Source organism: Mesoplodon densirostris, chromosome 3 (genome assembly GCF_025265405.1).
Source record: "Mesoplodon densirostris isolate mMesDen1 chromosome 3, mMesDen1 primary haplotype, whole genome shotgun sequence".
NCBI lineage: Eukaryota > Metazoa > Chordata > Mammalia > Artiodactyla > Ziphiidae > Mesoplodon > Mesoplodon densirostris.
The window spans coordinates 39,167,478-39,189,782 of NC_082663.1; positions in this window are offsets into that span (position 1 = coordinate 39,167,478).

Consider the following 22,305-nt stretch of genomic DNA (forward strand, 5'->3'; position numbering starts at 1 on the left):
CATTCATTGCTGGTGGGAATTCAAAATGCTTCAGCTATTTTGAAGGACAGCTCAGCAGTGATCTTTCATCCTAAGATCCAGCGATCACACTCCTTGGTATTTACACAAATGAGTTAAAAACTTATGTCCACACAAAAACTGCACAAAGATGTTTACAGCAGCTTTAATTATAATTGCACAAACTTGGAAGCAACCAATAAGTCTTTCAGTAGGTGAATGGGTAAGTAAACTGTGGCATATCCAGACAATGAAATATTATTCAACATTAAAAAAAAATGAGCTATCAAGCAATGAAAAGAAATGGAGGAAACTTAAATGCATATTACTAAATAAAAGAAGCCAATCTGAGAAAGCTAAATATTGGAGAATCCCAAGTGTATGACATTCTAGAAAAGGCAAAACTATGAAGATAGTAAAAAGATTAGTGATTTCCAGGTGTTGGGGGTGGGTGGAGAAGGAGGGATGAATAAGCAGAGCACAGAAAATTTTTAGGTTGATGAAATTATTCTGTACAATACTGCAATGGTAAATACATTTATCAAAACCCACAGAATGGGGCTTCCCTGGTGGCGCAGTGGTTGAGAATCCACCTGCCAATGCAGGGGACATGGGTTCAAGCCCTGGTCTGGGAAGATCCCACATGCCACGGAGCAACTAGGCCCGTGAGCCACAACTACTGAGCCTGTGCTCCACAACAAGAGAGGCCGCGACAGTGAGAGGCCCGCGCATCGCGATGAAGAGTGGCCCTCGCTTGCTGCAACTAGAGAAAGCCCTCGCACAGAAACAAAGACCCAACACAGCCATAAATAAATAAATAAATAAAATTAAAAAAAAAAAAAAAAACCCACAGAATGTACAACATCAAGAGTAAACCCTTACATGAAAGGAGGACTTTAGGTGATAATGATGTGTCAGTGTAGGTTCATTAATTATAGCAAATGTACCACTCTGGTGGGGAATATTGATAGAGGGAAGGCTGTGTCTGTGTAGGGTCTGAGAATATATGGGAATTGTCTGTACTTTCTACTCAATTTTGCTGTGAACCTAAAACTGCTCCATTTCAAAAAAAAAAAAAATCAACCTGAAATCCCTGAAGACTTGAAAATTTCCAGGTAATCAGAAAGTGGAAAATAAGAGTATGTTGGCATCAGGAACACAGATAAGCAATCTGCACGAAAGATTCAGGTAAAAGTAAATTTTAATACTAAATCAACATTCAATCCAGCAAGGAAACACATGTTAGTCTGTAAAGAATCAAACAAAGTTTAGAGTATCTATATGAAAGTAGGTGAGCCATGTTTAAAAAAAGATGGATAATTAATTGGGCTGAAGTAAAAAACATGAGGGAATACGTAAATTTAGATACAGACTCAATGAGTATTTTCCCTTTAAAAAGCAGCCAGGCTTAAAACAGTAGGATTCCATAGAATAGTGCTCAAAACTACAAAGATTTGAATAACTGGAACTCACTAGCCGTTTAATATTGCCATTATAATGTGTATTCAAGAAGCAGCTTCTACTAGGTTTGAGCAACTTTGTCAGATGAGTAGAATAAATGTCAACCTCCATCTAGGACAAGACGATTCTTCTGATCCTGTTCATCTCAGAAATCTTACTTCAGCAGGTTTGCTCTGAATAAGATTGAATCTCCCAGTGTGGAATTTTAGATACACTGTCAGAATGAGAGAATGGATTTGCTAGAGTAAGACCAACAGTGGAAACTATCAGAAAAGCTCTTTTCAATGATGATCCAAATATAAAATTATGGGCTATCACTTCCAAAACCTAAAGAAGGAAACAGATATCCAGGTACAGGAAACATAGGGGGTCCCAAACAAGAGGACCACAAACAGACCTACACCAAACCATATCTTAATTAAAATGGCAAAAGTTAAAGAGAGAATTCTAAAGGCAGCAAGAGAAAAACAAACAGTTACAAAGAACCCCCCATAAGGCTATCTGCTGATTTCTCTACAGAAACTTTGCAGGCCACAAGGGAGTGGCAAGTTATATTCAAAGCCCTGGAAGGTAAAACTCTGCAAACTAGGATACTCTACCCAGCAAGATTATCATTTAGAATAGAAGGAGAGATAAAGAATTTCTCAGACAAACAAAAATTAAAAGAATACAGCAATACTAAACCTACCCTAAAGCAAGTGTTGAAGGGTCTTTTCTAGATGGAAAAGAAGCAAGGATCTAGGAAAGGGAAAATCACAATAGGGAAGGCAAATATATAAAATGATTGAAGATCAGTTAAATAATCTAGTATACAGACTAAAAAAACAATAAAAAAATTCCGTGAAACCGATTGTAACTACATGAACAGCAAAATGGTAAACATGAAGATGTAAAATAGGACATCCAAATCATAAATGTGGAGGAGGGGAGTAGGAAAACATTGGTCTTTTAGAATGTGTTTAAGCTCATATGATTACCAGTCTAAAGCAAGCAGGTATAGTTATGGGTAAACATACTTGAAAATCACAAATCAAAAACATACAATAGATTCCAAAAAAACAAAAACCAAAAGAAAGGAACACAAGCATAATACAAAAGAAAACCATCAAACCACAAAAAGAAAATCAAAAAGAAGAAAGGAACAAAGAATAAATACAAAATCAATTGGGAAACAAAGTTTAAAATGGCAGTAAATACACACTTACCAATAATTACTTTAAAGGTCAGTGGACTAAATGCTCTGATCAAAAGACACAGAATGGCAGATTGGATAATAAAACAAGAACCTACAATGTGCTGCCTACAAGAGATCCACTTTAGGGCCAAAGACACATACAGATTGAAAGTGAGGAAATGGAAAAAGATATTTCATGCAAATGGAAATGACAAGAAAGTGGAGGGTAGCAATACTCATATCAGACAAAATAGACTCTAAAACAAAGGCCATAAAGAAAGACAAAGAAGGACACTATATAATGATAAAAGGATCAACACAAGAGGAGGATATTATACTTGTTAACATATATCACCCAATATAGGAGTACCTAAATACATAAAACAAATACGAGCATAAAGGGAGAAATTGATGGGAATACAATAATAGTATTGGAAGTCCTAGCCACAGCAATCAGACAAGAAAAAGAAATAAAAGGTATCTAAATTGGAAGAGAAGAGGTAAAACTGTCACCATATGCAGATGACATGATACTCTATATAGAAAACCCTAAAGACTGCACACAAAAACTACTAGAACTGGGCTTACCTGGTGGCACAGTGGTTGAGAGTCTGCCTGCCGATGCAGGGGACACGGGTTCGTGCCCTGGTCTGGGAAGATCCCACATGCCACAGAGCGGCTGGACCCGTGAGCCATGGCTGCTGAGCCTGCACGTCCAGAGCCTGTGCTCCGCAACGGGAGAGGCCATAAGAGTGAGAGGCCCGCATACTGCAAAAAACAAACAAACAAAAAAACTACTAGAACTGATAAATGAAATCAGCAAGGTAACAGAATACAAGATTAATATACAGAAATCTGTTGCATTTCTTTACACTAACAATGAAATATCAGAAAGGGAAAGCTAAAAAAAAATCCTGTTTAAAATCACATCAAAGAAATAAAATATGTAGGAATAAACCTAACCAAGGAGGTGAAAGATTTACATGCTGAAAACTATAAAACACTAATAAAATAAATAAAAGATGATTCAAGGAAATGGAAAGATAACCCATGCTCTTGGATTGGAAGAATTAATATTGTTGAAATGGCCATACTACCCAAAACAATCTACAGACTTAATGTGATTCCTATCATATTACCCATGACATTTTTCACAGAACTAGAACAAATAATTCTAAAATTTATGTAGAACCCCCAAAGACCCAAAATTGCCAAAGCAATCCTGAGGAAAAGAAGAACCAAACTGGAGGCATAATCCTTCCAGACTTCAGACATTACTACAAAGCTACAGTAATCAAAACAGCTGGCACTGGCACAAAAACAGACATAGAGATCAATGGAAGAGAATACAAAGCCCAGAAATAAACCCACACACCTATGGTCAATTAAAGTTTGACGAAAAAATCAAGAATATACAATGGAGGAAAGACAGTCTCTTCAGCAAGTGGTGTTGGGAAAGCTGGATGGCCACATGTAAATCAATGAAATTAGAACATTCCCAGACACTATACACAAAAAATAAACTCAAAATGGCTTAAAGACTTTGATATGACATGACACCATAAAACTCCTAGAAGAGAACATAGTCAAAACATTCTCTGACATAAATCGTAGTAATATTTTCTTAGATTAGTTTCCCAAAGCAAAAGAAATAAAAGCAAAAATAAAAATTGGGATCTAATCAAACATAAGCTTTTGCACAGCAAAGGAAACCATAAACCAAATGAAAAGACAAGCTACAGACTAGGATTGAATATTTGCAAATAATGCAACCAACAAGGACTTAATTTCCAAAATATTCAAACTCAATATCAAAAAACAAACAACCCAATCAAAAAATGGGCAGAAGACCTAAATAGACAGTTCTCCAAAGAAGACATACAGATAGACAACAGGCACATGAAAAGATGCTCAACATCATTAATTTATTAGAGAAATGCAAATCAAAACTATAATGAGGTATCACCTCACACTAGTCAGAATGGCCATCATCAAAAAGTCTACAAATAATAAATCCTGGAGAGGGTGTGGAGGAAAGGGAACCCTCCTTACACTGTTGATGGGAATGTAAATTGCTGCAGCCACTATGGAAAACAGTATGGAGGTTCCTTAAAAACTAAAAATAGGATTATCAGATGAGCCAGCAATCCTACTCCTGGGCATATATCCAGAAGAGATGAAAACTCTAATTTGAAAACATACATGCACTCCAGTGTTCACAGCAGCAGTATTATAATAGCCAAGACATGGAAACAACCAAAGTGCCCATCAACAGATGACTAGTTTAAGATGTGGTGTATATATTTATACAAAGGAATATTACTCAGCCATAGAAAAGAATGAAATACTGCCATTTGAAGCAACATGGATGGAACTATCATTCTAAGTGAAGTAAGTCAGAAAGAGAGACAAATATTATATGATATCACTTATATATGGAATCTAAAAAATAATACAAATTAACTTATTTACAAAACAGAAACAGACTCACAGACATAAAAAACAGAATTATGGTTACCAAAGAGGAAAAAGGGGAGAGGGATAAATTAGGGGTATGAGATTAACAGATACACACTACCATATATAAAATAGATAAACAATAAAGGTGTACTGTATAGCAAAGGGAACTATATTCAATAACATTTAATAGCCTATAATGGAAAAGAATCTGAAAAAGAATATATATATGTGTGTGTATGTGTGTGTCTGTGTGTATATATATATATATATATATATATATATATATATATATATATATATCTGAATCACTTTGCTGTACACCTGTAACTAACTTAATATTTTAAATCAACTATATGTCAATAAAAATAAAATTAAATTAAAAAAATTTTCCACCTCTCCAAAATAAAACAATCTAAATGAGACAGTCACATATATGCCGATAAAGCCACAAACAGCACAAAATCTTTAAAGATTAATTCTCTCAATACCAACACTATTTCCTAATAAACTTTGTTATTTTAAAGCAACGAAGTAACCAATGCTTAAGTTAAGGCAGATATAGTAATAATCACTCCACAGAGTGTGGAATATGGTTTGGTCTGAAGTACATTTCCCCGAATAGAAATCCTCCAGGAAACTGTTGCAATACGTAAATGAGTGGATTTCACTTTTTATAGAGTGTGTCCATACCCTCAACAGTCATCTGACAGCAAGTGTCACCCCTCAGCATTTTTCATTCTATATCATTTTTCTTCCATTTCTCTCTCTCTGAGTTAACTGCAACATCATCACTGTAACAAGGTATCGTTTTCTAGATGCAATCCTTTCTGTTACCAAGAACTTTTTCTTTTGCTTGAGGGAAAGCATTGAAAGATTATTTAATCCATAAAAGTTCTTGTTCTTCTGCAAAACTAGAAACAATAGAAAACATATGCTTAAAAAAATTCTCAGGAATTCCCTGGTGGCACAGTGGTTGGGAGTCCCCCTCCCAATGCAGGGGACACAGGTTCAAGCCTGGTCCGGGAAGACCCCACATGCTGCGAAGCAACTAAGCCCATGTGCCACAACTACTGAGCCTGTGCTCTAGAGCCCACAAGCCACAACTACTGAAGCTCGGGCACCTAGAGCTCGTGCTCCGCAACAAGAGAAGCCACCGCAATGAGAAGCCTGAGCACCGCAAAGAAGAGTAGCCCCCCCTCACCACACTACAGAAAGCCCGCGTGCAGTAACAAAGACCCAACACAGCCAAAAATAAATTAAAATAAATTAATTAATTTTAAAAATATGTTAAAAAGAATTCTCAAATTGCAATTTTAAAACTGGAAAAAAACAGTAACTATGTTGTGTATGAATTTATAAAACAATCTTTACTCAGGCTAAGGCCAAACCTGAAGCTTTGTACTCTCACTCTTTAAGTGGATTTTCTAAATATTTAATTAGCATTCATGTTGGCTGATTCATGTAACCTGGGTAGAACTTTATAGTCAAGAACTAAGCATAAAGTAAGACAGTATTCTATTTGGAAGTAACTATTTCTTTGACCTGGACAAAAATATGTATAGAACTCAAAAATATGTTAGAACTCAATTTAAATTCAGATCACACAAAACAAGTATAGTGACAAGTTATACAAACTTCCTACAAAAGGGTTAGTTTGTTGTCAAAACTAAATTTTTAAAAACCAGAGTACTTCTCATGCATCAGTTTTTTAAAAAATATTTCAACTGAATAAAAACAAAACTTACACAAAAGTGTTCTTAAGAGTTTGGAGAGTGGGAAGTAAAGGAGACAAGAAATAGAAAATAGAACAGAATCATTTCTTGAGTCTCCTTATGCAGGTTTTGCTGATTCTATAGTGAGTCAGAAGACAAAAAAAAAAGTTACAGACTCTGTGATACTTTTTATTTTTATTTTTTTATATCTTTATTGGATTATAATCATTTGACAATGATGTGTTTCTGCTGTACAACAAAGTGAATCAGTTATATGCATACTTATGTATACCTATATCCCCTGCCTCTTGAGCTTCCCCCCCCACCCTCCCTATCCCACCCTGCTAGGTGGTCACAAAGCACCGAGCTGACCTCCCTGTGCTATTCAGCTGCTTCCAACTAGCTATCTATTTTACACATGGTAGTGTATATATGTCCATTCTACTCTCTCAATTCATCCCAGCCACCCCTTCCCCAACTGTGTCCACAAGTCCATTCTCCACATCTGCGTCTCTATTCCTGCCCTGCCACTAGTTCATCAGTACCATTTTTCTAGATTCCATATATGTGTTAATATACGGTATTTGTTTTTCTCTTTCTGACTTACTTCACTCTGTATGATAGACTCTAGGTCCATCCACTTCACTACAAATGACTCCATTTCATTCCTTTTTATGGCTGAGTAATATTCCATTGTATACATGTACTACATCTTCTTTGTCCATTCATCTGTCAGACATTTAGGTTGCTTCCATGTCCTAGCTATTGTTAATAGTGCTAAAATGAACATTGGGGTACATGTATTTTTTTGAATTATGGTTTTCTCAGGGTATATGCTCAGGAGTGGGATTGCTGGGTCATACAGTAGTTCTATTTTCAGTTTTTTAAGGAATCCCCATACTGTTCTCCATAATGGCTGTGTGACATCCTTTTTAAAAACACATATCCTTGGGCTTCCCTGGTGGCGCAATGGTTAAGAATCCACCTGCCAATGCAGGGGACACAGGTTCGGACCCTGGTCCGGGAAGATCCCACATGCCACGAAGCAACTAAGCCCGTGTGCTACAACTACTGAGCCTGCACTCTAGGGCCACAAGCTGCAACTCCTGAGCCCATGAGCCACAACTACTGAAGCCCGTGTGCCCTAGAGCCCATGCTCCGCAACAGGAGAATCCACCACGAGAAGCCCGCATGCCACAACGAACAGTAGCGCCCACTCGCCACAACTAGAGAAAGCCTGCACACAGCAACGAAGACCCAATGCAGCCAAAAATAAATAAATAAATTTATTTTTTAAAAAAGAACAAAAAACACATAACCAGTACAATACTTCTGTTATCTGAAAGACTTTTCCTCCAAACACCTGGAACTTCTTCATTGGAAAGGGTCCAACATTGGCACCCACTATCTCAGAGCCATGATTGGGGCTGTGCAGCAGGTATGGGAACAAACCTCTGATGGGGGGTTGCCAGAATGTGAACTCTCTCGGGTACAGTCTTTGCTTGTCCTTCCCTGTTTTTGACTACTCCCTCTCGCCAGACCTGAGTAGGTGGGTGCCATATTTGTATATATTTGCTTGCTTGCAACTGCCAAATGACTCTCACTTAATAAATGAATTCATGGAATAGACATATTTAGAGAGAGATATAGGAAGTATTATGCATGATTCACCTTTTAAGCCTGAATATATAAGAGGAGTTTGTAAGAAATGAAAATAATGTCTTCCAATATTCCCAGTTACATGCTTAAAAAAAATCTAAATTCACAATTTTCTGTGGTAAAATGTATTATCCTTAAATAGCTAAATAAAGCCCACTACTAGAATTTTGACACTTTTAAGAAAAAGATCAAATTATTCCAAAAATACCATTCCATAAAATATTAAATAAAAATATCAACTAAACTTTGATCATGTTTAAAGAAACTCTGGCCAAAATTAAGGTCAAGTTTATTCCAATCATCTCATTTTCTTTTACCCTACCAGATACCAAAAATTAGAATTAAAAAATTTTTTTTAATTAAAAATTGTTTGAGACAGAACAAAATATCCTGGGACTTATTAGACTTTCCCAATCTATTCTAATCCATAAAATACCTACTAATATAATTACCTTTCTATCTCTCTCCCTACTTGGTATATCTATAGTACATTTTAAAATATAGTGTACTGGGCTTCCCTGGTGGCTCAGTGGTTAAGAATCCTCCTGCCAAAGCAGGGGACATGGGTTCGACCCTTGGTCCGGGAAGATCCCACATGCCACGTAGCAACTCAGCCTGTGCACCACAACTACTGAGCCTGCGCTCTAGAGCTCGCGAGCCACAACTACTGAGCCCACATGCCACAACTACTGAAGCCTGCATGCCTAGAGCCTGTACTCTGCAACAAGAGAAGCCACCGCAATGAGAAGCACGTGCACTGCAGCAAAGAGTAGCCCCCACTCACCACAACTAGAGGAACCCCACATGCAGCAACAAAGACCCAATGCAGCCAAAAATAAATAATTTATTTATATATATATATATATATATATATATATATATATACACAAAAATAAAATAAATAAATATAGCATACTGTCTAAACTCTACTAGATTTCTCTTGCCTAGAGTGATAACGGATATTCATGACACTGGCCCTAAGATAATCAATATTACCTCACTACTAGTCAGTGCTCTTGGAACACACATGAATTGGGTGTTCAAACTGTTCATGAAAAGGAAGTTAATATGTCCACATTGGTCACTTTTCTTCTCTTCTTAGCATGTTGCATGGATGCTATAGAAAGAATATCACAAACAGTCTGAAGATAGCCAGAACACCCAAATTAATGAAGCATTTCTTTGCAATACCTTAAAGTATTCCAGAGAATATATTGTGATATCTCATTTTTAAAATGTCATTATTGATACAGAATATTCATATCAACATAAACCCGTATAAGATATAACAGTTTCTTACAGGATATGGGGACCTGAATTTGAAGAGGTCACTGTCCGAGATTGAAAAATCACTATAAAATGAGAAACTAGACACTCTCATAGTAACTCATCCTTAGAGATGATTTGTAAATATGTTGCTGTTGGTTGAGATGAAGTTCTTCTCAGTCTCCGTCAACAGGATCAAGTTATATTCACAAGAAGCTGTGAACATAACATGTTAAAGTAAAGAAATTAGTCATTCAGTTATAGTGTAACCTAACTGACTTAAAGATGCTCCAAAGTGCAAGCTTGGGTCAGTGTTTCTTCAGCCCAGAAGGGATGCTGCCCCATGCAAAAGAGAATTGTAGTTCCTCTTTTCCAGGCAGAAGCCTACAAGGAAAAGGGAATAGGAAGCTAGCATAACCAGATCAAACCTTTCACTAATATCATCTAGCTCTCTTTCCACTGGTTCTATTATATAAACCAACTACCTTTTTGCATTTTCATGTAAATTTTTTTTTCTGGGAGACAATGTGCTGACCATCTGTATTTCCTTCCTCTTGGCAGATCTACTTCTAATTATGAATTAATGAATAAGCCTTTCTGGCTTATAATGAGTTTCATTAGCATGAGTCAGTTCCCCTGAGTCAGATCAAGTCTGTGTTTAATGATGGGATTGAGTTCCTGGCCTCACAAAACTGAAAATCTAGTCTCTAAAGACCACCAGCCCAACAAAGGTATCACATGCCTAGGGACCATACCTGAATTTCCAACTGGCCTTTTAACATGTCTCTTTAAGTGGAAAAAAAAAAAAAAAAGTACTTAAAAAGCAGGCAATTCCTTTTTAAAAGCTCAGAAAAAAATGTTACCTAAGAGGGTAGGTAGGCAAATCCTAAGGGAGAGGCCCTCTAAACTCTATTTTGGTCCTCTCATTTGGCCTGTCTGAAAGTGCAGAGTGAAGCACAAATGTAAGCATTTATCCACTGAATCATATCAACTCAGGTACTTAGATCTCAGTCAAATCAGGTCACAAAACTTGCATGTCTGCAAACATAAGAGGGTTTGGGTGGTCATTGCTTACCTCATCAGACAATTACAACTGCCCATCTTATCTGCCTAGATAGACAAAAACTTGTTCCCTCTTTGGTTAACTACAGCCAAATGTTTAAAAACTACAAAATAAAATTTAGAAAATGGCCATCTGTTCTTTCTAAGTTAGGTCAATGTGGAGATTCTTCAACTGTCCAAGGTGAGAAATTATATAAACAAATATTTAGACTATACACAGCCACATTACAGTTTTAAAGACAATGCATTCTATACATGTGGAAACATGTGAGGAAAACCTCATATTAGAGATTGAATGGTTTTAGGAAATAAACATTCTTATATTTCTAGATTGGGACAGAGGCAGAATTTCCAAAACAACAGCATATGATATCATATGTACTTAGTGCAGAAAAAAAACTATAATCCTCACATTGATCTTTTGATCAATCTTGACATGATGATGATCTGATCAAAACATGACCTGATAAAAAAAGCATCTTTTCAAGCAGAAAATCTGTCATTCTCTCTTCCTAATTTTCACCTATGGTGTGTTCTATGCTAGAAAAATATATTCTCTGAGAGCAGAAAAAGGACCGAGGTCTTCCACTTGCTCTCTGAAATCTATCATGATGAACACTGGGATGGTTTTGCTACCCCATGGTCAAGTTCTAGACAGCAACAATGTAGTGTAGTTTTCCACAAGTATGAACAAAAACCAGTATTAACTCTTTGGAGACTAGATTTTAACACTAAGATAAAATATGCATTATGTTCTCAGCAACCCAAGAGGCACAGAAACCCATCAGACATACTGAATGTAGTACTGGCTCTTCTCTACATATCAAAAACAATGTTGTTTCATTGGCCTACTAGAACCTATTTTTGGAAATGCAGGCTGGAAAATATGTTAAATAGCCATAACCATATGGAAAATAACGCTGATACTATTTTTTTGGAAGCACTATTTACTTACAAAAAATATTTTGAATAAGCTGAAAGATACAAAGGTAAAATACATTTGAAAGAATTATTTAGAATTCCTTTTTCTCTCAAGATTGCTTAAACTATTCAGGGTCTTTTGTGGTTCCATACAAATTTTAGGATTGTTTTCTATGTTGTGCAAAATGCTATTGGAATGATGATAGGAATTTCATTGAATCTGTAGATCATTTTGTGTATTATGGGCATTTTGACAACATTAATCATTCCAATCTATGAACATGGAATATCTTTCCATTTATTTGTGCCTTCTTCAATTTCTTTCCTCAGTGTTTTATACTTTTCAGTGTACAGAACTTTCTTTTTCTTCATTTTTCCTTTTTTTTTAGCTTACAAATAAAAATTTATTAAGTATATGTTAAGCACGTTAGCCAATTGTTCACCATATATATATTTTTAATTGGGGTACAGTTGTTTTACAAAGTTGTGTTAGTTTCTATTGTACAGATCTTTCACTTTCTTGGTTAAATTCATTCCTAAGTATTTCATTCTTTTTGATGCTTTTATAAATGGAATTGTTTTCTTAATTTCTTTTTTGGATAGTTCATTGTTAATGTATAGAAACACAACTGATTTCTGCATGCTGTTTGTATCCTACAACTTTACTGAATTTGTTTATCAGTTCTAACAGCTTTTTGGTAGTCTTGGGGTTTTCTAGATACAAGATCATATCTTCTAGAAACAGAGACAATTTTACTTCTTCCTTTCTGATTTGGATGCTTTTAGTTTCTTTTTTTTTTTTTTTTTTTTTTTTTGCCTTATTGCTCTGGCTAGGACTTCCAGAACTATGTTGAATAGAAATGGTGAGAGCAGGCACCCTGTTTTGTTTCTGATTTTAGAGGAAAAGCTTTTAGCTTTTCACCATTGAGTGTGATCCTAGCTGTGGGCCTCCCATAGATAGCCTTTATTATGTTGAGGTACATTCCATCTATACCCAATTTGTTGAGAGTTTTTTTTTCATGAAAGGATATTGAATTTTGTCAAATGTTTTTTCTATATCTATTGAGATGAGCATATGATTTTTATCCTTTGTTTTGTTAATGTAGTCTATTACATTTATTGATCAAGAGAACAAACCTGGAGATATCACATTTCCTGATTTCAAACTATATTACAAAGTTGTAGTAATCAAAACACTATGGTTGTGGCATAAAAAAACACATAGATCAATGAAACAGAATAGAGACCCAGAAATAAACCGATGCATATTTGGTCAACGAATTTTCAACAAAGGTCCCAAGACTACGCAATGGAGAAATGATAGTCTCTTCAATAAATGGAAAACTTAATAAATGGATAAATGAAGCTGGGGAAACTGGATAGCCACATGCAAAAAAATGAAACTGGACACCTATTTTACACCATACACAAAAGTAAACTCAAAATGAATTAAAGACTTAAATGAAAGGAGTGAAACTATAAAACTCCTACAAGTAAACATAAGGGAAAAGCTCCTTGACATTGGTCTTGGCAAGGATTTTTTTGGATTTGACACTAAAACAAAGACAACAAAAGAAAAATAAGTAATTGGGACTACACCAAATTAAAAAGTTTCTGCCCAGCAAAAAACAAACAAACAAAAATCAATGAAATAAAAAGACAATAAACAAAATGGAGAAAAAATTTGCAAACTATATATTTGATAAGGGGTTAATATCTAAAATACATTAAAAAGTCATAAACTCAATAGCAAAACAAAAACAAATAACCTAATTAAAAATGGACCAAGGCCCTGAACAGACATTTTCAAAAGAAGATATACAAATGGCCAATAGGTATATGAAAAGGTACACAGCATCACTAATCATCTAGGAAATGCAGATCCAAACCAAAATGAAATATCACCTCACACCTGTTAGGATGTCTATTATCAAAAAGACAGATATAATAAATGTTGGAAAGGATGTAGAAAAAAGAGAACCCTTGTATACTGTTGGTAGGAATGTACATTGGTATAGCCATTATGGAAAATCGTATGGAGGGTCCTCAAAAAAAAAAAATTTAAAAATAGAGCTACCAGCAATCTCACTTCTGGGTATATATTCAAAGAAAATGAAATCACTATATTGAAGAGATATCTGTATCCCCATGCTTGTTGCAACATTATTTACAATAGCCAAGATATAGAACAACCTAAGTGTCTGCTGACAGATGAATGGGACAGTGTGAGACACACACACACACACACACACACACACACACACACACACACACAATGGAACATTATTCATCCTTGAAAAAGAAGGAAATCCTATCATTTTTGCAAATGGGTGAAACTGGAGGACATTATGCTAAGTAAAATAAGCCAGACAGAAGAAAACAAATACTATATGTTATCACTTATATGTAGAATCTTAAAAACAAACAAACAAAAAAAGAAGAGTTGAGCCAAAAACTAGAACGGTGGTTGCCAGGGGCTGGGGGGTACAGGAAATGGAGTGAGGTTGATTAAAGGGTACAGACTTTTAGTTATAAGATGAATAACTTCTAAGGATCTCTTGTACAGCATGGCGACTATAGTTAATAATACTGTATTGTAAAATTGAAATTTGTTAAGAGATTAAATCTCACCTAAAAAACAAAAATAACTATGGGAGGTGATGGATATGTTTACTACTGATACTTTGACTGTGGGAATCATTTAACAACACATATTTCAAATCATCACATTGTACCCTTTAAATGTTCTATAATTTTACTTGTCGATTATACTTCAATAAAGCTGGAAAAAAATTTTAAATCAAATAAAATTCCCTTTTCTGATTATCATGGTACATTTCTCCAAGCCTTAGAATAGTTCATGCTAAATCCAAATCTCTTTTCCTCATGGGGATGATGCTGAATCAGGTCAAGTGGAATAAGAGGATTATAGATGTTTTTCTGCTAATGGATTTAGCAATCTGGCCTCAATCATTTTGAATTGCACAAGTCAAGATAAGAATTATTGGGTGAAGGTGTGTACATGATATTAAGAACAAAGAAAACTGTCCGACAGTGGTGTTATATGATTTATTAAATATGCACATGCATATATTTCTAATATGAGTGTAAGCTATACTAGGGTCATGACAATTAATCAGTAAAGATTTCAGTTCACTAATAGTTACAAATGTTACGTTTAGTGTGTGAAATACAGTGTAACAATGAACTGTTACTCTGATGACACACCACTATGTAGGTAATATAAGCAGCAAGAAGAGTTGTCTAGACACGTAAAAAAATAACTATATGTTTAATTTCACAGGGAACCATTACCAAAATGAAGAGGACTGGACTACCGCTGCTGTAGTGTAAAGTGTGTGAATCAATGGTCTCTCTAAAAGAAAGAGGGTAGCCAGGAGTTCCTATTCTAGTCTGCTTGTGATTATAGCACATTTTTTTAATGGAAAGAAGTCATTCCCTGAATTTGAGTTGTAGATAGTGAAGATGCACTGCCCCCAGGTGTCTGTTCTAGGATTTACTGGACTAAGAAAAGCATTATTTTTATTTGCTCAAGGCAAACAGTCCTTCAAGAAAATGACGTTTGTATTTTTTGTCATCATATTTTGAATTTTTACTGGAGCTTTGGTGCTTTCTTCAGTTGTATCACAAAAGATATAATTGAAGGTACTGAAATAGCATGTTCCTCTTGAAGAGAACTGAAGAAACAATTATAATTTCAGGTATATTTCAATGGACGTTCTTTATTTGAATTACTTTATCACACAAGTATAATAGGGCACCTATCAACATTGCAATCTTTTATGGCTTTAGGTAAAGATGCTGAATTGTGTTGAGAACACCAACTATCTTAAATCAGATGCCAGAGAAATAAAAAATATAACTTCTTTTAAAAATCTAACACTCCTAGGACTTTTTATCCATGCACCAAATTATATATTTGAAGCTATATATATATATATATATATATATATATACATATATATATATATGTATATATATGGCTAAAAATTCAAAAGTTAGATCAACAGTAATATATACTGCCTTTTTAAATGTGTGTAATATCATATTTTTCTAAATACTTTCATGTGCATCATAACACCTAATTTCATCTTGGAGTCTGGAATCAGTAATCTGGCAAAATGAGTCAGACATGTTCCAGAGAGGGAATAGCATTGTAGTATTTTAAGTATATATTCAAATGCTAATACTCAAGACTATTACTTTGTAATACAGACCCATTGAAAATGAAAAATTCCACCTACATTTTATTCTCCAGAAAAAGCCACTACTGCACCCACTTCTTCTAAGGACACACAAGTATGAGAATAACTGTAAAATCTTGCCAACCCACTTAATTTTTCTTAAAAGGCAGTTCACATTATCTCTAAGAAGTTTGCAGAAATAAAATTAATGAAATTTAATTTTTTAAAGTTGCAAATGTACCAAAAATTTGTTAATCCTAGATACATATACAGGTACAATAAGAAAGGCCAAATGGTCCTTGCTCATTTAGTTACTTGAATTTGAAATGAAACAGGCATGAACGTCTACCCTTATTGACTGAAGTGCAATCTTTGACCATGGTCAGTATATGTCAAAGGTTGTCCCCACTGGGTTTATCAACTAGTTTCAATCCAGAATTCTACTTCATTCTCTCAGCTTTCAAGTTTATCCTCACCTGACAAGAAAGAATCTAAAATTTGTTGCTCAAAGGAATAACAAATACAAGTTTGCTTCATAGTCACATTATATAACTATTTACTGAGTGCTTAAAATGTACTGGAAACTCTAGTTAGTTGTTTCTTTGTATTATAATACAGATCCTCACATTTCTCAAATGTAAAATATGAATGATAATAATTTTGCATTTATCTTTTAAAACTATTTGTTAGAGTGAAGTAGTTAAAAACTGATAAAATGAGAAGTACAATAAGTACAAGGTTATATCCAAATTAAAAGTTTTATAATTAGAGGACTTAAGCTCTCCCCTTCTGTGGAAGTCTCTAACTGTAATTCAGAAAGCCTAAGTGGGAAGTGGTTGTGACATTTGACTATTTACAGTTTAAAACTTTTGTAAAATAAAATAACATATAAAATATCTTAAACAACCCAATAGAAAAATACATTATGATTATGATAGGTAAGTCACAAAAATATACCAATAGCCACAGTTGCCAAGAAAATGGTGTTGAATAAATCAAGAAAATGCAAATTGAATCAAGATGAGCTACTTACATTTTTGGTTTTGTTTTCCACAGCACAAGGATGCATATTAGAATAGTGCATAAGAGCCACTGCTGGCAAGGGAGCTTTTATTTTCTTTTTTGGAGAACAATTAGATAATATCTATTAAAACTTAAATATGCATAAGCTTTGATAGAACAATTCCACTATCAGTAATGTCTTTTTTTTTTTTTTTTTGCGGTACGCGGGCCTCTCACTGTTGTGGCCTCTCCCGTTGCGGAGCACAGGCTCCGGACACGCAGGCTCAGCGGCCATGGCTCACGGGCCCAGCTGCTCCACAGCATGTGGGATCTTCCCAGACCTGGGCACGAACCCGTGTCCCCTGCATCGGCAGGTGGACTCTTAACCACTGCGTCACCAGGGAAGCCCTATCAGTAATATCTTAAAATGATATCTTAATACCTTAAAAAATCTTAAAAAGGATGCTTACTCCAGCATTGTTTGTTGAAGTGAAAAAAGTTGGAGAGAATCTAAATATCCATTAGTAGAGGAGAGTCTATCTAATTGATACATTAGAACATTCTAGTGTATTCAAGTGAGGGATATAAAGAAAATTTTCATATATTGAATAATATGTAAACATTTCTAAGAAATACTGTAAATTAAAGATAATGAAAGAAAATCATGGGTAAAACATATTAATAAAACAGATCCAAACACACACACATATACATACTGCTGTGCTAGTACTATGCATGTGCTAGATGAAAAAAGAGAGAGCGAGAGAATACACAAACTAAACCATTACCCTGTAAGGGAAATTGGGAATTGGATGATAACAGAAGGGGAAATTCTCAAATTTTACATACATACTTACAGTACTTACATATTGTACAATAAAAATAGATGTATATCATTTGAGAAAAATTAAACCAGACAGATGGGACTGAGAGAGGCACTGGGCTCCATTTTATTCATTCAACCAACAGAGTTCTTATTAATTAAGATCTCTTAAATTGTATTCCTTTATGATAAACAATTATAAAAATTATCTTAACCCTTTTATTTAAACTTTTTATTTATTGCATTAAAAATAAGGATAAATGTCATAAAACATGTGCCTTAATGATTAAAAAAAGAGATAAAGAGGGACTTCCCTGGTGGTCCAGTGGTTAAGACTTTGCCTTCCAATGCAGGGGGTGTGGATTCGATCCCTGGATGGGAGTTAAGATCCCACATGCCTCTTGGACAAAAAATCAAAACATAAAACAGAGTAATATTGTAACACATTCAGTAAAGACTTTAAAATGGTCCACATCAAAGAAAAACATCATACCAAGAGATGGAGAGATATACCATGTTCTTGGATTAGAAGAATCAATATTGGGAAAATGATTATACTACCCAAAGCAATCTACAGATTCAATGTAATCCCTATCAAATTACCAACAGCATTTTTTACAGAACTAGAACAAAAAATCTTAAAATTTGTATGGAGACACAAAAGACCCCAAATAGCCAAAGCAGTCTTGAGGGAAGAAAACGGACCTGGAGAAATCAGACTCCCTGACCTCAGACTATACTACAAAGCTATAGTAATCAAGATAATATGGTACTGGCACAAAAACAGAAATATAGATCAATGGAATAGGATAGAAAGCCCAGAGATAAACCCACACACCTATGGTCAACTAATCTATGACAAAGGAGGCAAGGATATACAATGGAGAAAAGACAGTCCCTTCAATAAGTGGTGCTGGGAAAACTGGACAGCTACATGTAAAAGAATGAAATTAGAACACTCCCTAACACCATACACAAAAATAAACTCAAAATGAATTAGAGACCTAAATGTAAGACTGGACCCTATAAAACTCTTAGAGGAAAACATAGGAAGAACACTCTTCGACATAAATCACAGGAAGATCTTTTTTTATCCACCTCCTAGAGTAATGGAAATAAAAACAAAAATAAACAAATGAGACCTAATGAAACTTAAAAGGTTTTGCAAAGCAAAGGAAACTATAAACAAGATGAAAAGACAACCCTCAGAATGAGAGAAAATATTTGCAAACAAATCAACAGACAAAGGATTAATCTCCAAAATATATAAATAGCTCATGCAGCTCAATATTAAAAAAACGAACAACCCAAACAAAAAATGGGCAGAAGACCTTTCTCCAAAGAAGACATACAGATGGCGAAGAAGCACATGAAAAGCTGCTCAACATCACTAATTATGAGATAAATGCAAATCAAAACTACAATGAGGTATCACCTCACACCAGTTAGAATGGGCATCATCAGAAAATCTACAAACAACAAATGCTGGAGAGGGTGTGGAGAAAAGGGAACCTTCTTGCACTGCTGGTGGGAATGTAAATTGATACAGCCACTATGGAGAACAGTATGGGGGTTCCTTAAAAAACTAAAAATAGAATTACCATATGACCCAGCAATCCCACTACTGGGCATATACCCAGAGAAAACCATAATTCAAAAAGACACATGCACCCCAATGTTCATTGCAGCTCTATTTACAATAGCCAGGTCATGGAATCAACCTAAATGCCCACCGACAGACGAATGGATAAAGAAGTTGTGGTACATATATACAATGGAATATTACTCAGCCATAAAAAGGAACGAAATTGGGTCATTTGCAGGGACGTGGATGGATCTAGAGACTATCATACAGAGTGAAGTAAGTCAGAAAGAGCAAAACAAATATCGTATATTAATGCATACATGTGGAACCTAGAAAAATGGTACAGATGAACTGGTTTGCAGGGCAGAAATAGAGACACAGATGTAGAGAACAAACCTATGGACACCAAGGGGGGAAAGTGGTGGGGGGTGTGTGATATATTGGGAGATTGGGATTGACATGTATACATTGATGTGTATAAAATGGATGACTAATAAGAACCTGCTGTATAAAAAAATAAATAAAATTAAATAAAATTTAAAAAACACTATTGAAAAGTATACATCAGTAAATTCTGCTCCTTATTTGAAGAATTTAGTAGGCACAGTAGTTTGAGATGTGATAACTTAATGTCCAGAAAGACTAAGAAAATCTGAAAAATACCATGTATGAATTCAAAGTATAGTGAAAGTATTTAAGTTAAACTTAAAGAACTTAAAAATTATTAAATATTTTAGAAATGATGTAGTCTTAATTCCACCATTTAATAGAATACATATAATAAAGAAAATATTTTTATTTTTAAACTTTTATTTAAACTTAAAAGAGATGGTAGAAATAGTTCTTAAATTTTACAGATTTAGATTTTATGTTCATTCAAAGATATAGGGTGTAAATTTCATAGGTTTAAATATTATTTTAATTTAAAGATACTGAGTGTGAAATAAATAAAAAAGTGTTCAGCATTAAGAATTATAGAATCTCAACATTCTCATCCAAGTTTAAAGACTGACAATGCCAAGTGTTGATGAAAATTTGAGTAACTGAAATGTCCATGCATTGATAGCAGAAGGTAAAATGATAAAACCATTTCAGAAAAGTACTTAAATATCTAAAAAGGATCAACATATGTATCTCAAAAATTCTTTCATAAGGATATATGTCCAATGGAAATAAGTATATATACATCAAAAGATATGTACAAAAACTGGAACAACCAAAACATCCATCAAAAGTTGAATAAATGCATTTTTGTTTATTATTTGTGCATTCTAAACAACAAAGAAAAAGAATGAACTACTGGGCTTCCCTGGTGGCGCAGTGGTTGAGAGTCCACCTGCCGATGCAGGAGACACAGGTTTGTGCCCCGGTCTGGGAAGATCTCACATGCCGCACAGCGGCTGGGCCCGTGAGCCATGGCCGCTGGGCCTGCGCGTCTGGGGCCTGTGCTCTGCGGTGGGAGAGGCCACAACAGTGAGAGGCCCGCATACCACAAAAAGAAAAAAAAAAAAAAAAAAGAATGAACTACTGCCATATGCAATGACATGGAGAAACCTCACAGACATAATGTCATGGTAGAGTAGAACTGATAACAGGCTAAAACTCAAAATACTGTATTCAGATTTTCAGATGTTGGACAACAGGTAGCAAAGGGAAAAAATGAACTGAGACCCCAGAGTGCCCCATGACTAGTGGTACTCTACACTCTGTGATGGACAGCAGTGCAAAGAGAGTGATGGTCTCACTGAGCTTTGGAGGCAGAAATTGGAATTTGGGGGCGGCAGAGGAGGCTGGAAAGGGTACCAGAGAGAAACGATCTCCAAAAGAGAGAACTAGGGGGTCTAATTATAGTGATCATATGATTAATCATCTAAACTAGAACACTTTGGGGAATGAAAGGCCATGCTATCAATAATTATGCCAGGACAAATCCGATCTGTCTTTAGCAAACAGGTATAATCAACCCACTGCCATTCTCCTTGTTCCCACAAAGAATTTCTGCTGAAGGTTGGTCCTAAACATTTTTTGAAACACACGGGTTGCCTCTGTTGGAGACTCTTTTCCTGCCAGACCCAGCTGTGAGGTGCCTCCTGCTCTGTCTTCACAGTGCACCTGGTTTATATGCATATGTGCAGTCACTGTTGACTGAAACTCCCTAATGGGTTAGAGATTCTGGCTTGAACAAACTTGCAGCATCACTCACATACTTTACCAAAATCAGCTTCTATGAATCTTTTTTAAAGGGTTGTGATGGTTGCCAAATTTTATGAATATACTAAAAACCATGAATTGTGCACTTTAAAAGAGTAAGTTTCACAGTGTTGAAATAAATTTCTAGGTCCAAGATGGAGCCACTCCTGCCTGGGGTGCCACGACAGCACCAAAACTTAGATAACTTGCATGTTGCTATAAATCCTCCATTTGACCAGAAACACAGTATATCCAGTTAGCCAATCCCAAACACCAAGCCAACCCTGGACTTTATACTTGCTTCCTTGTTCTTAGTCCATTTTCTATTTTTCTTACCCTTGTATCTTATTCTTTACCCTATAAAACTGTCCCATTTTGCAGTTCTCTGGACCCTTGGGAATGAAGACTGCCCAATTCATGAAGTATTAAATAAAGTTTATATCACTTGAAGTGTTTTAAATCATTGTGAATGAGGATATACAAATCTCAGTAAGGCTGTTAAAAATGTTTAACTTGTGTTGGGTGTAAAACACTAGCCCAAAGCTTCTACCAGGTGATTTTAGTTTGGGATCCTCAAGAAATCTCCACCTCAGTCATGCTGCTCTAAATTTGGATCTCAGAAGGTGCTAGTAGTGAATCTCAGAATTTCTCTCCCATAAGGTCAGCTCTAGCCTTTGTAAGCAACTCGGTGTAGTAGCCATTTAGGAATACCAAGGGGTATAAAGCAGTTGTTTTCAAACCTTAGGATGTGTTCAACAGCAATATCTGGAGGACTTATTAAAAGGTAG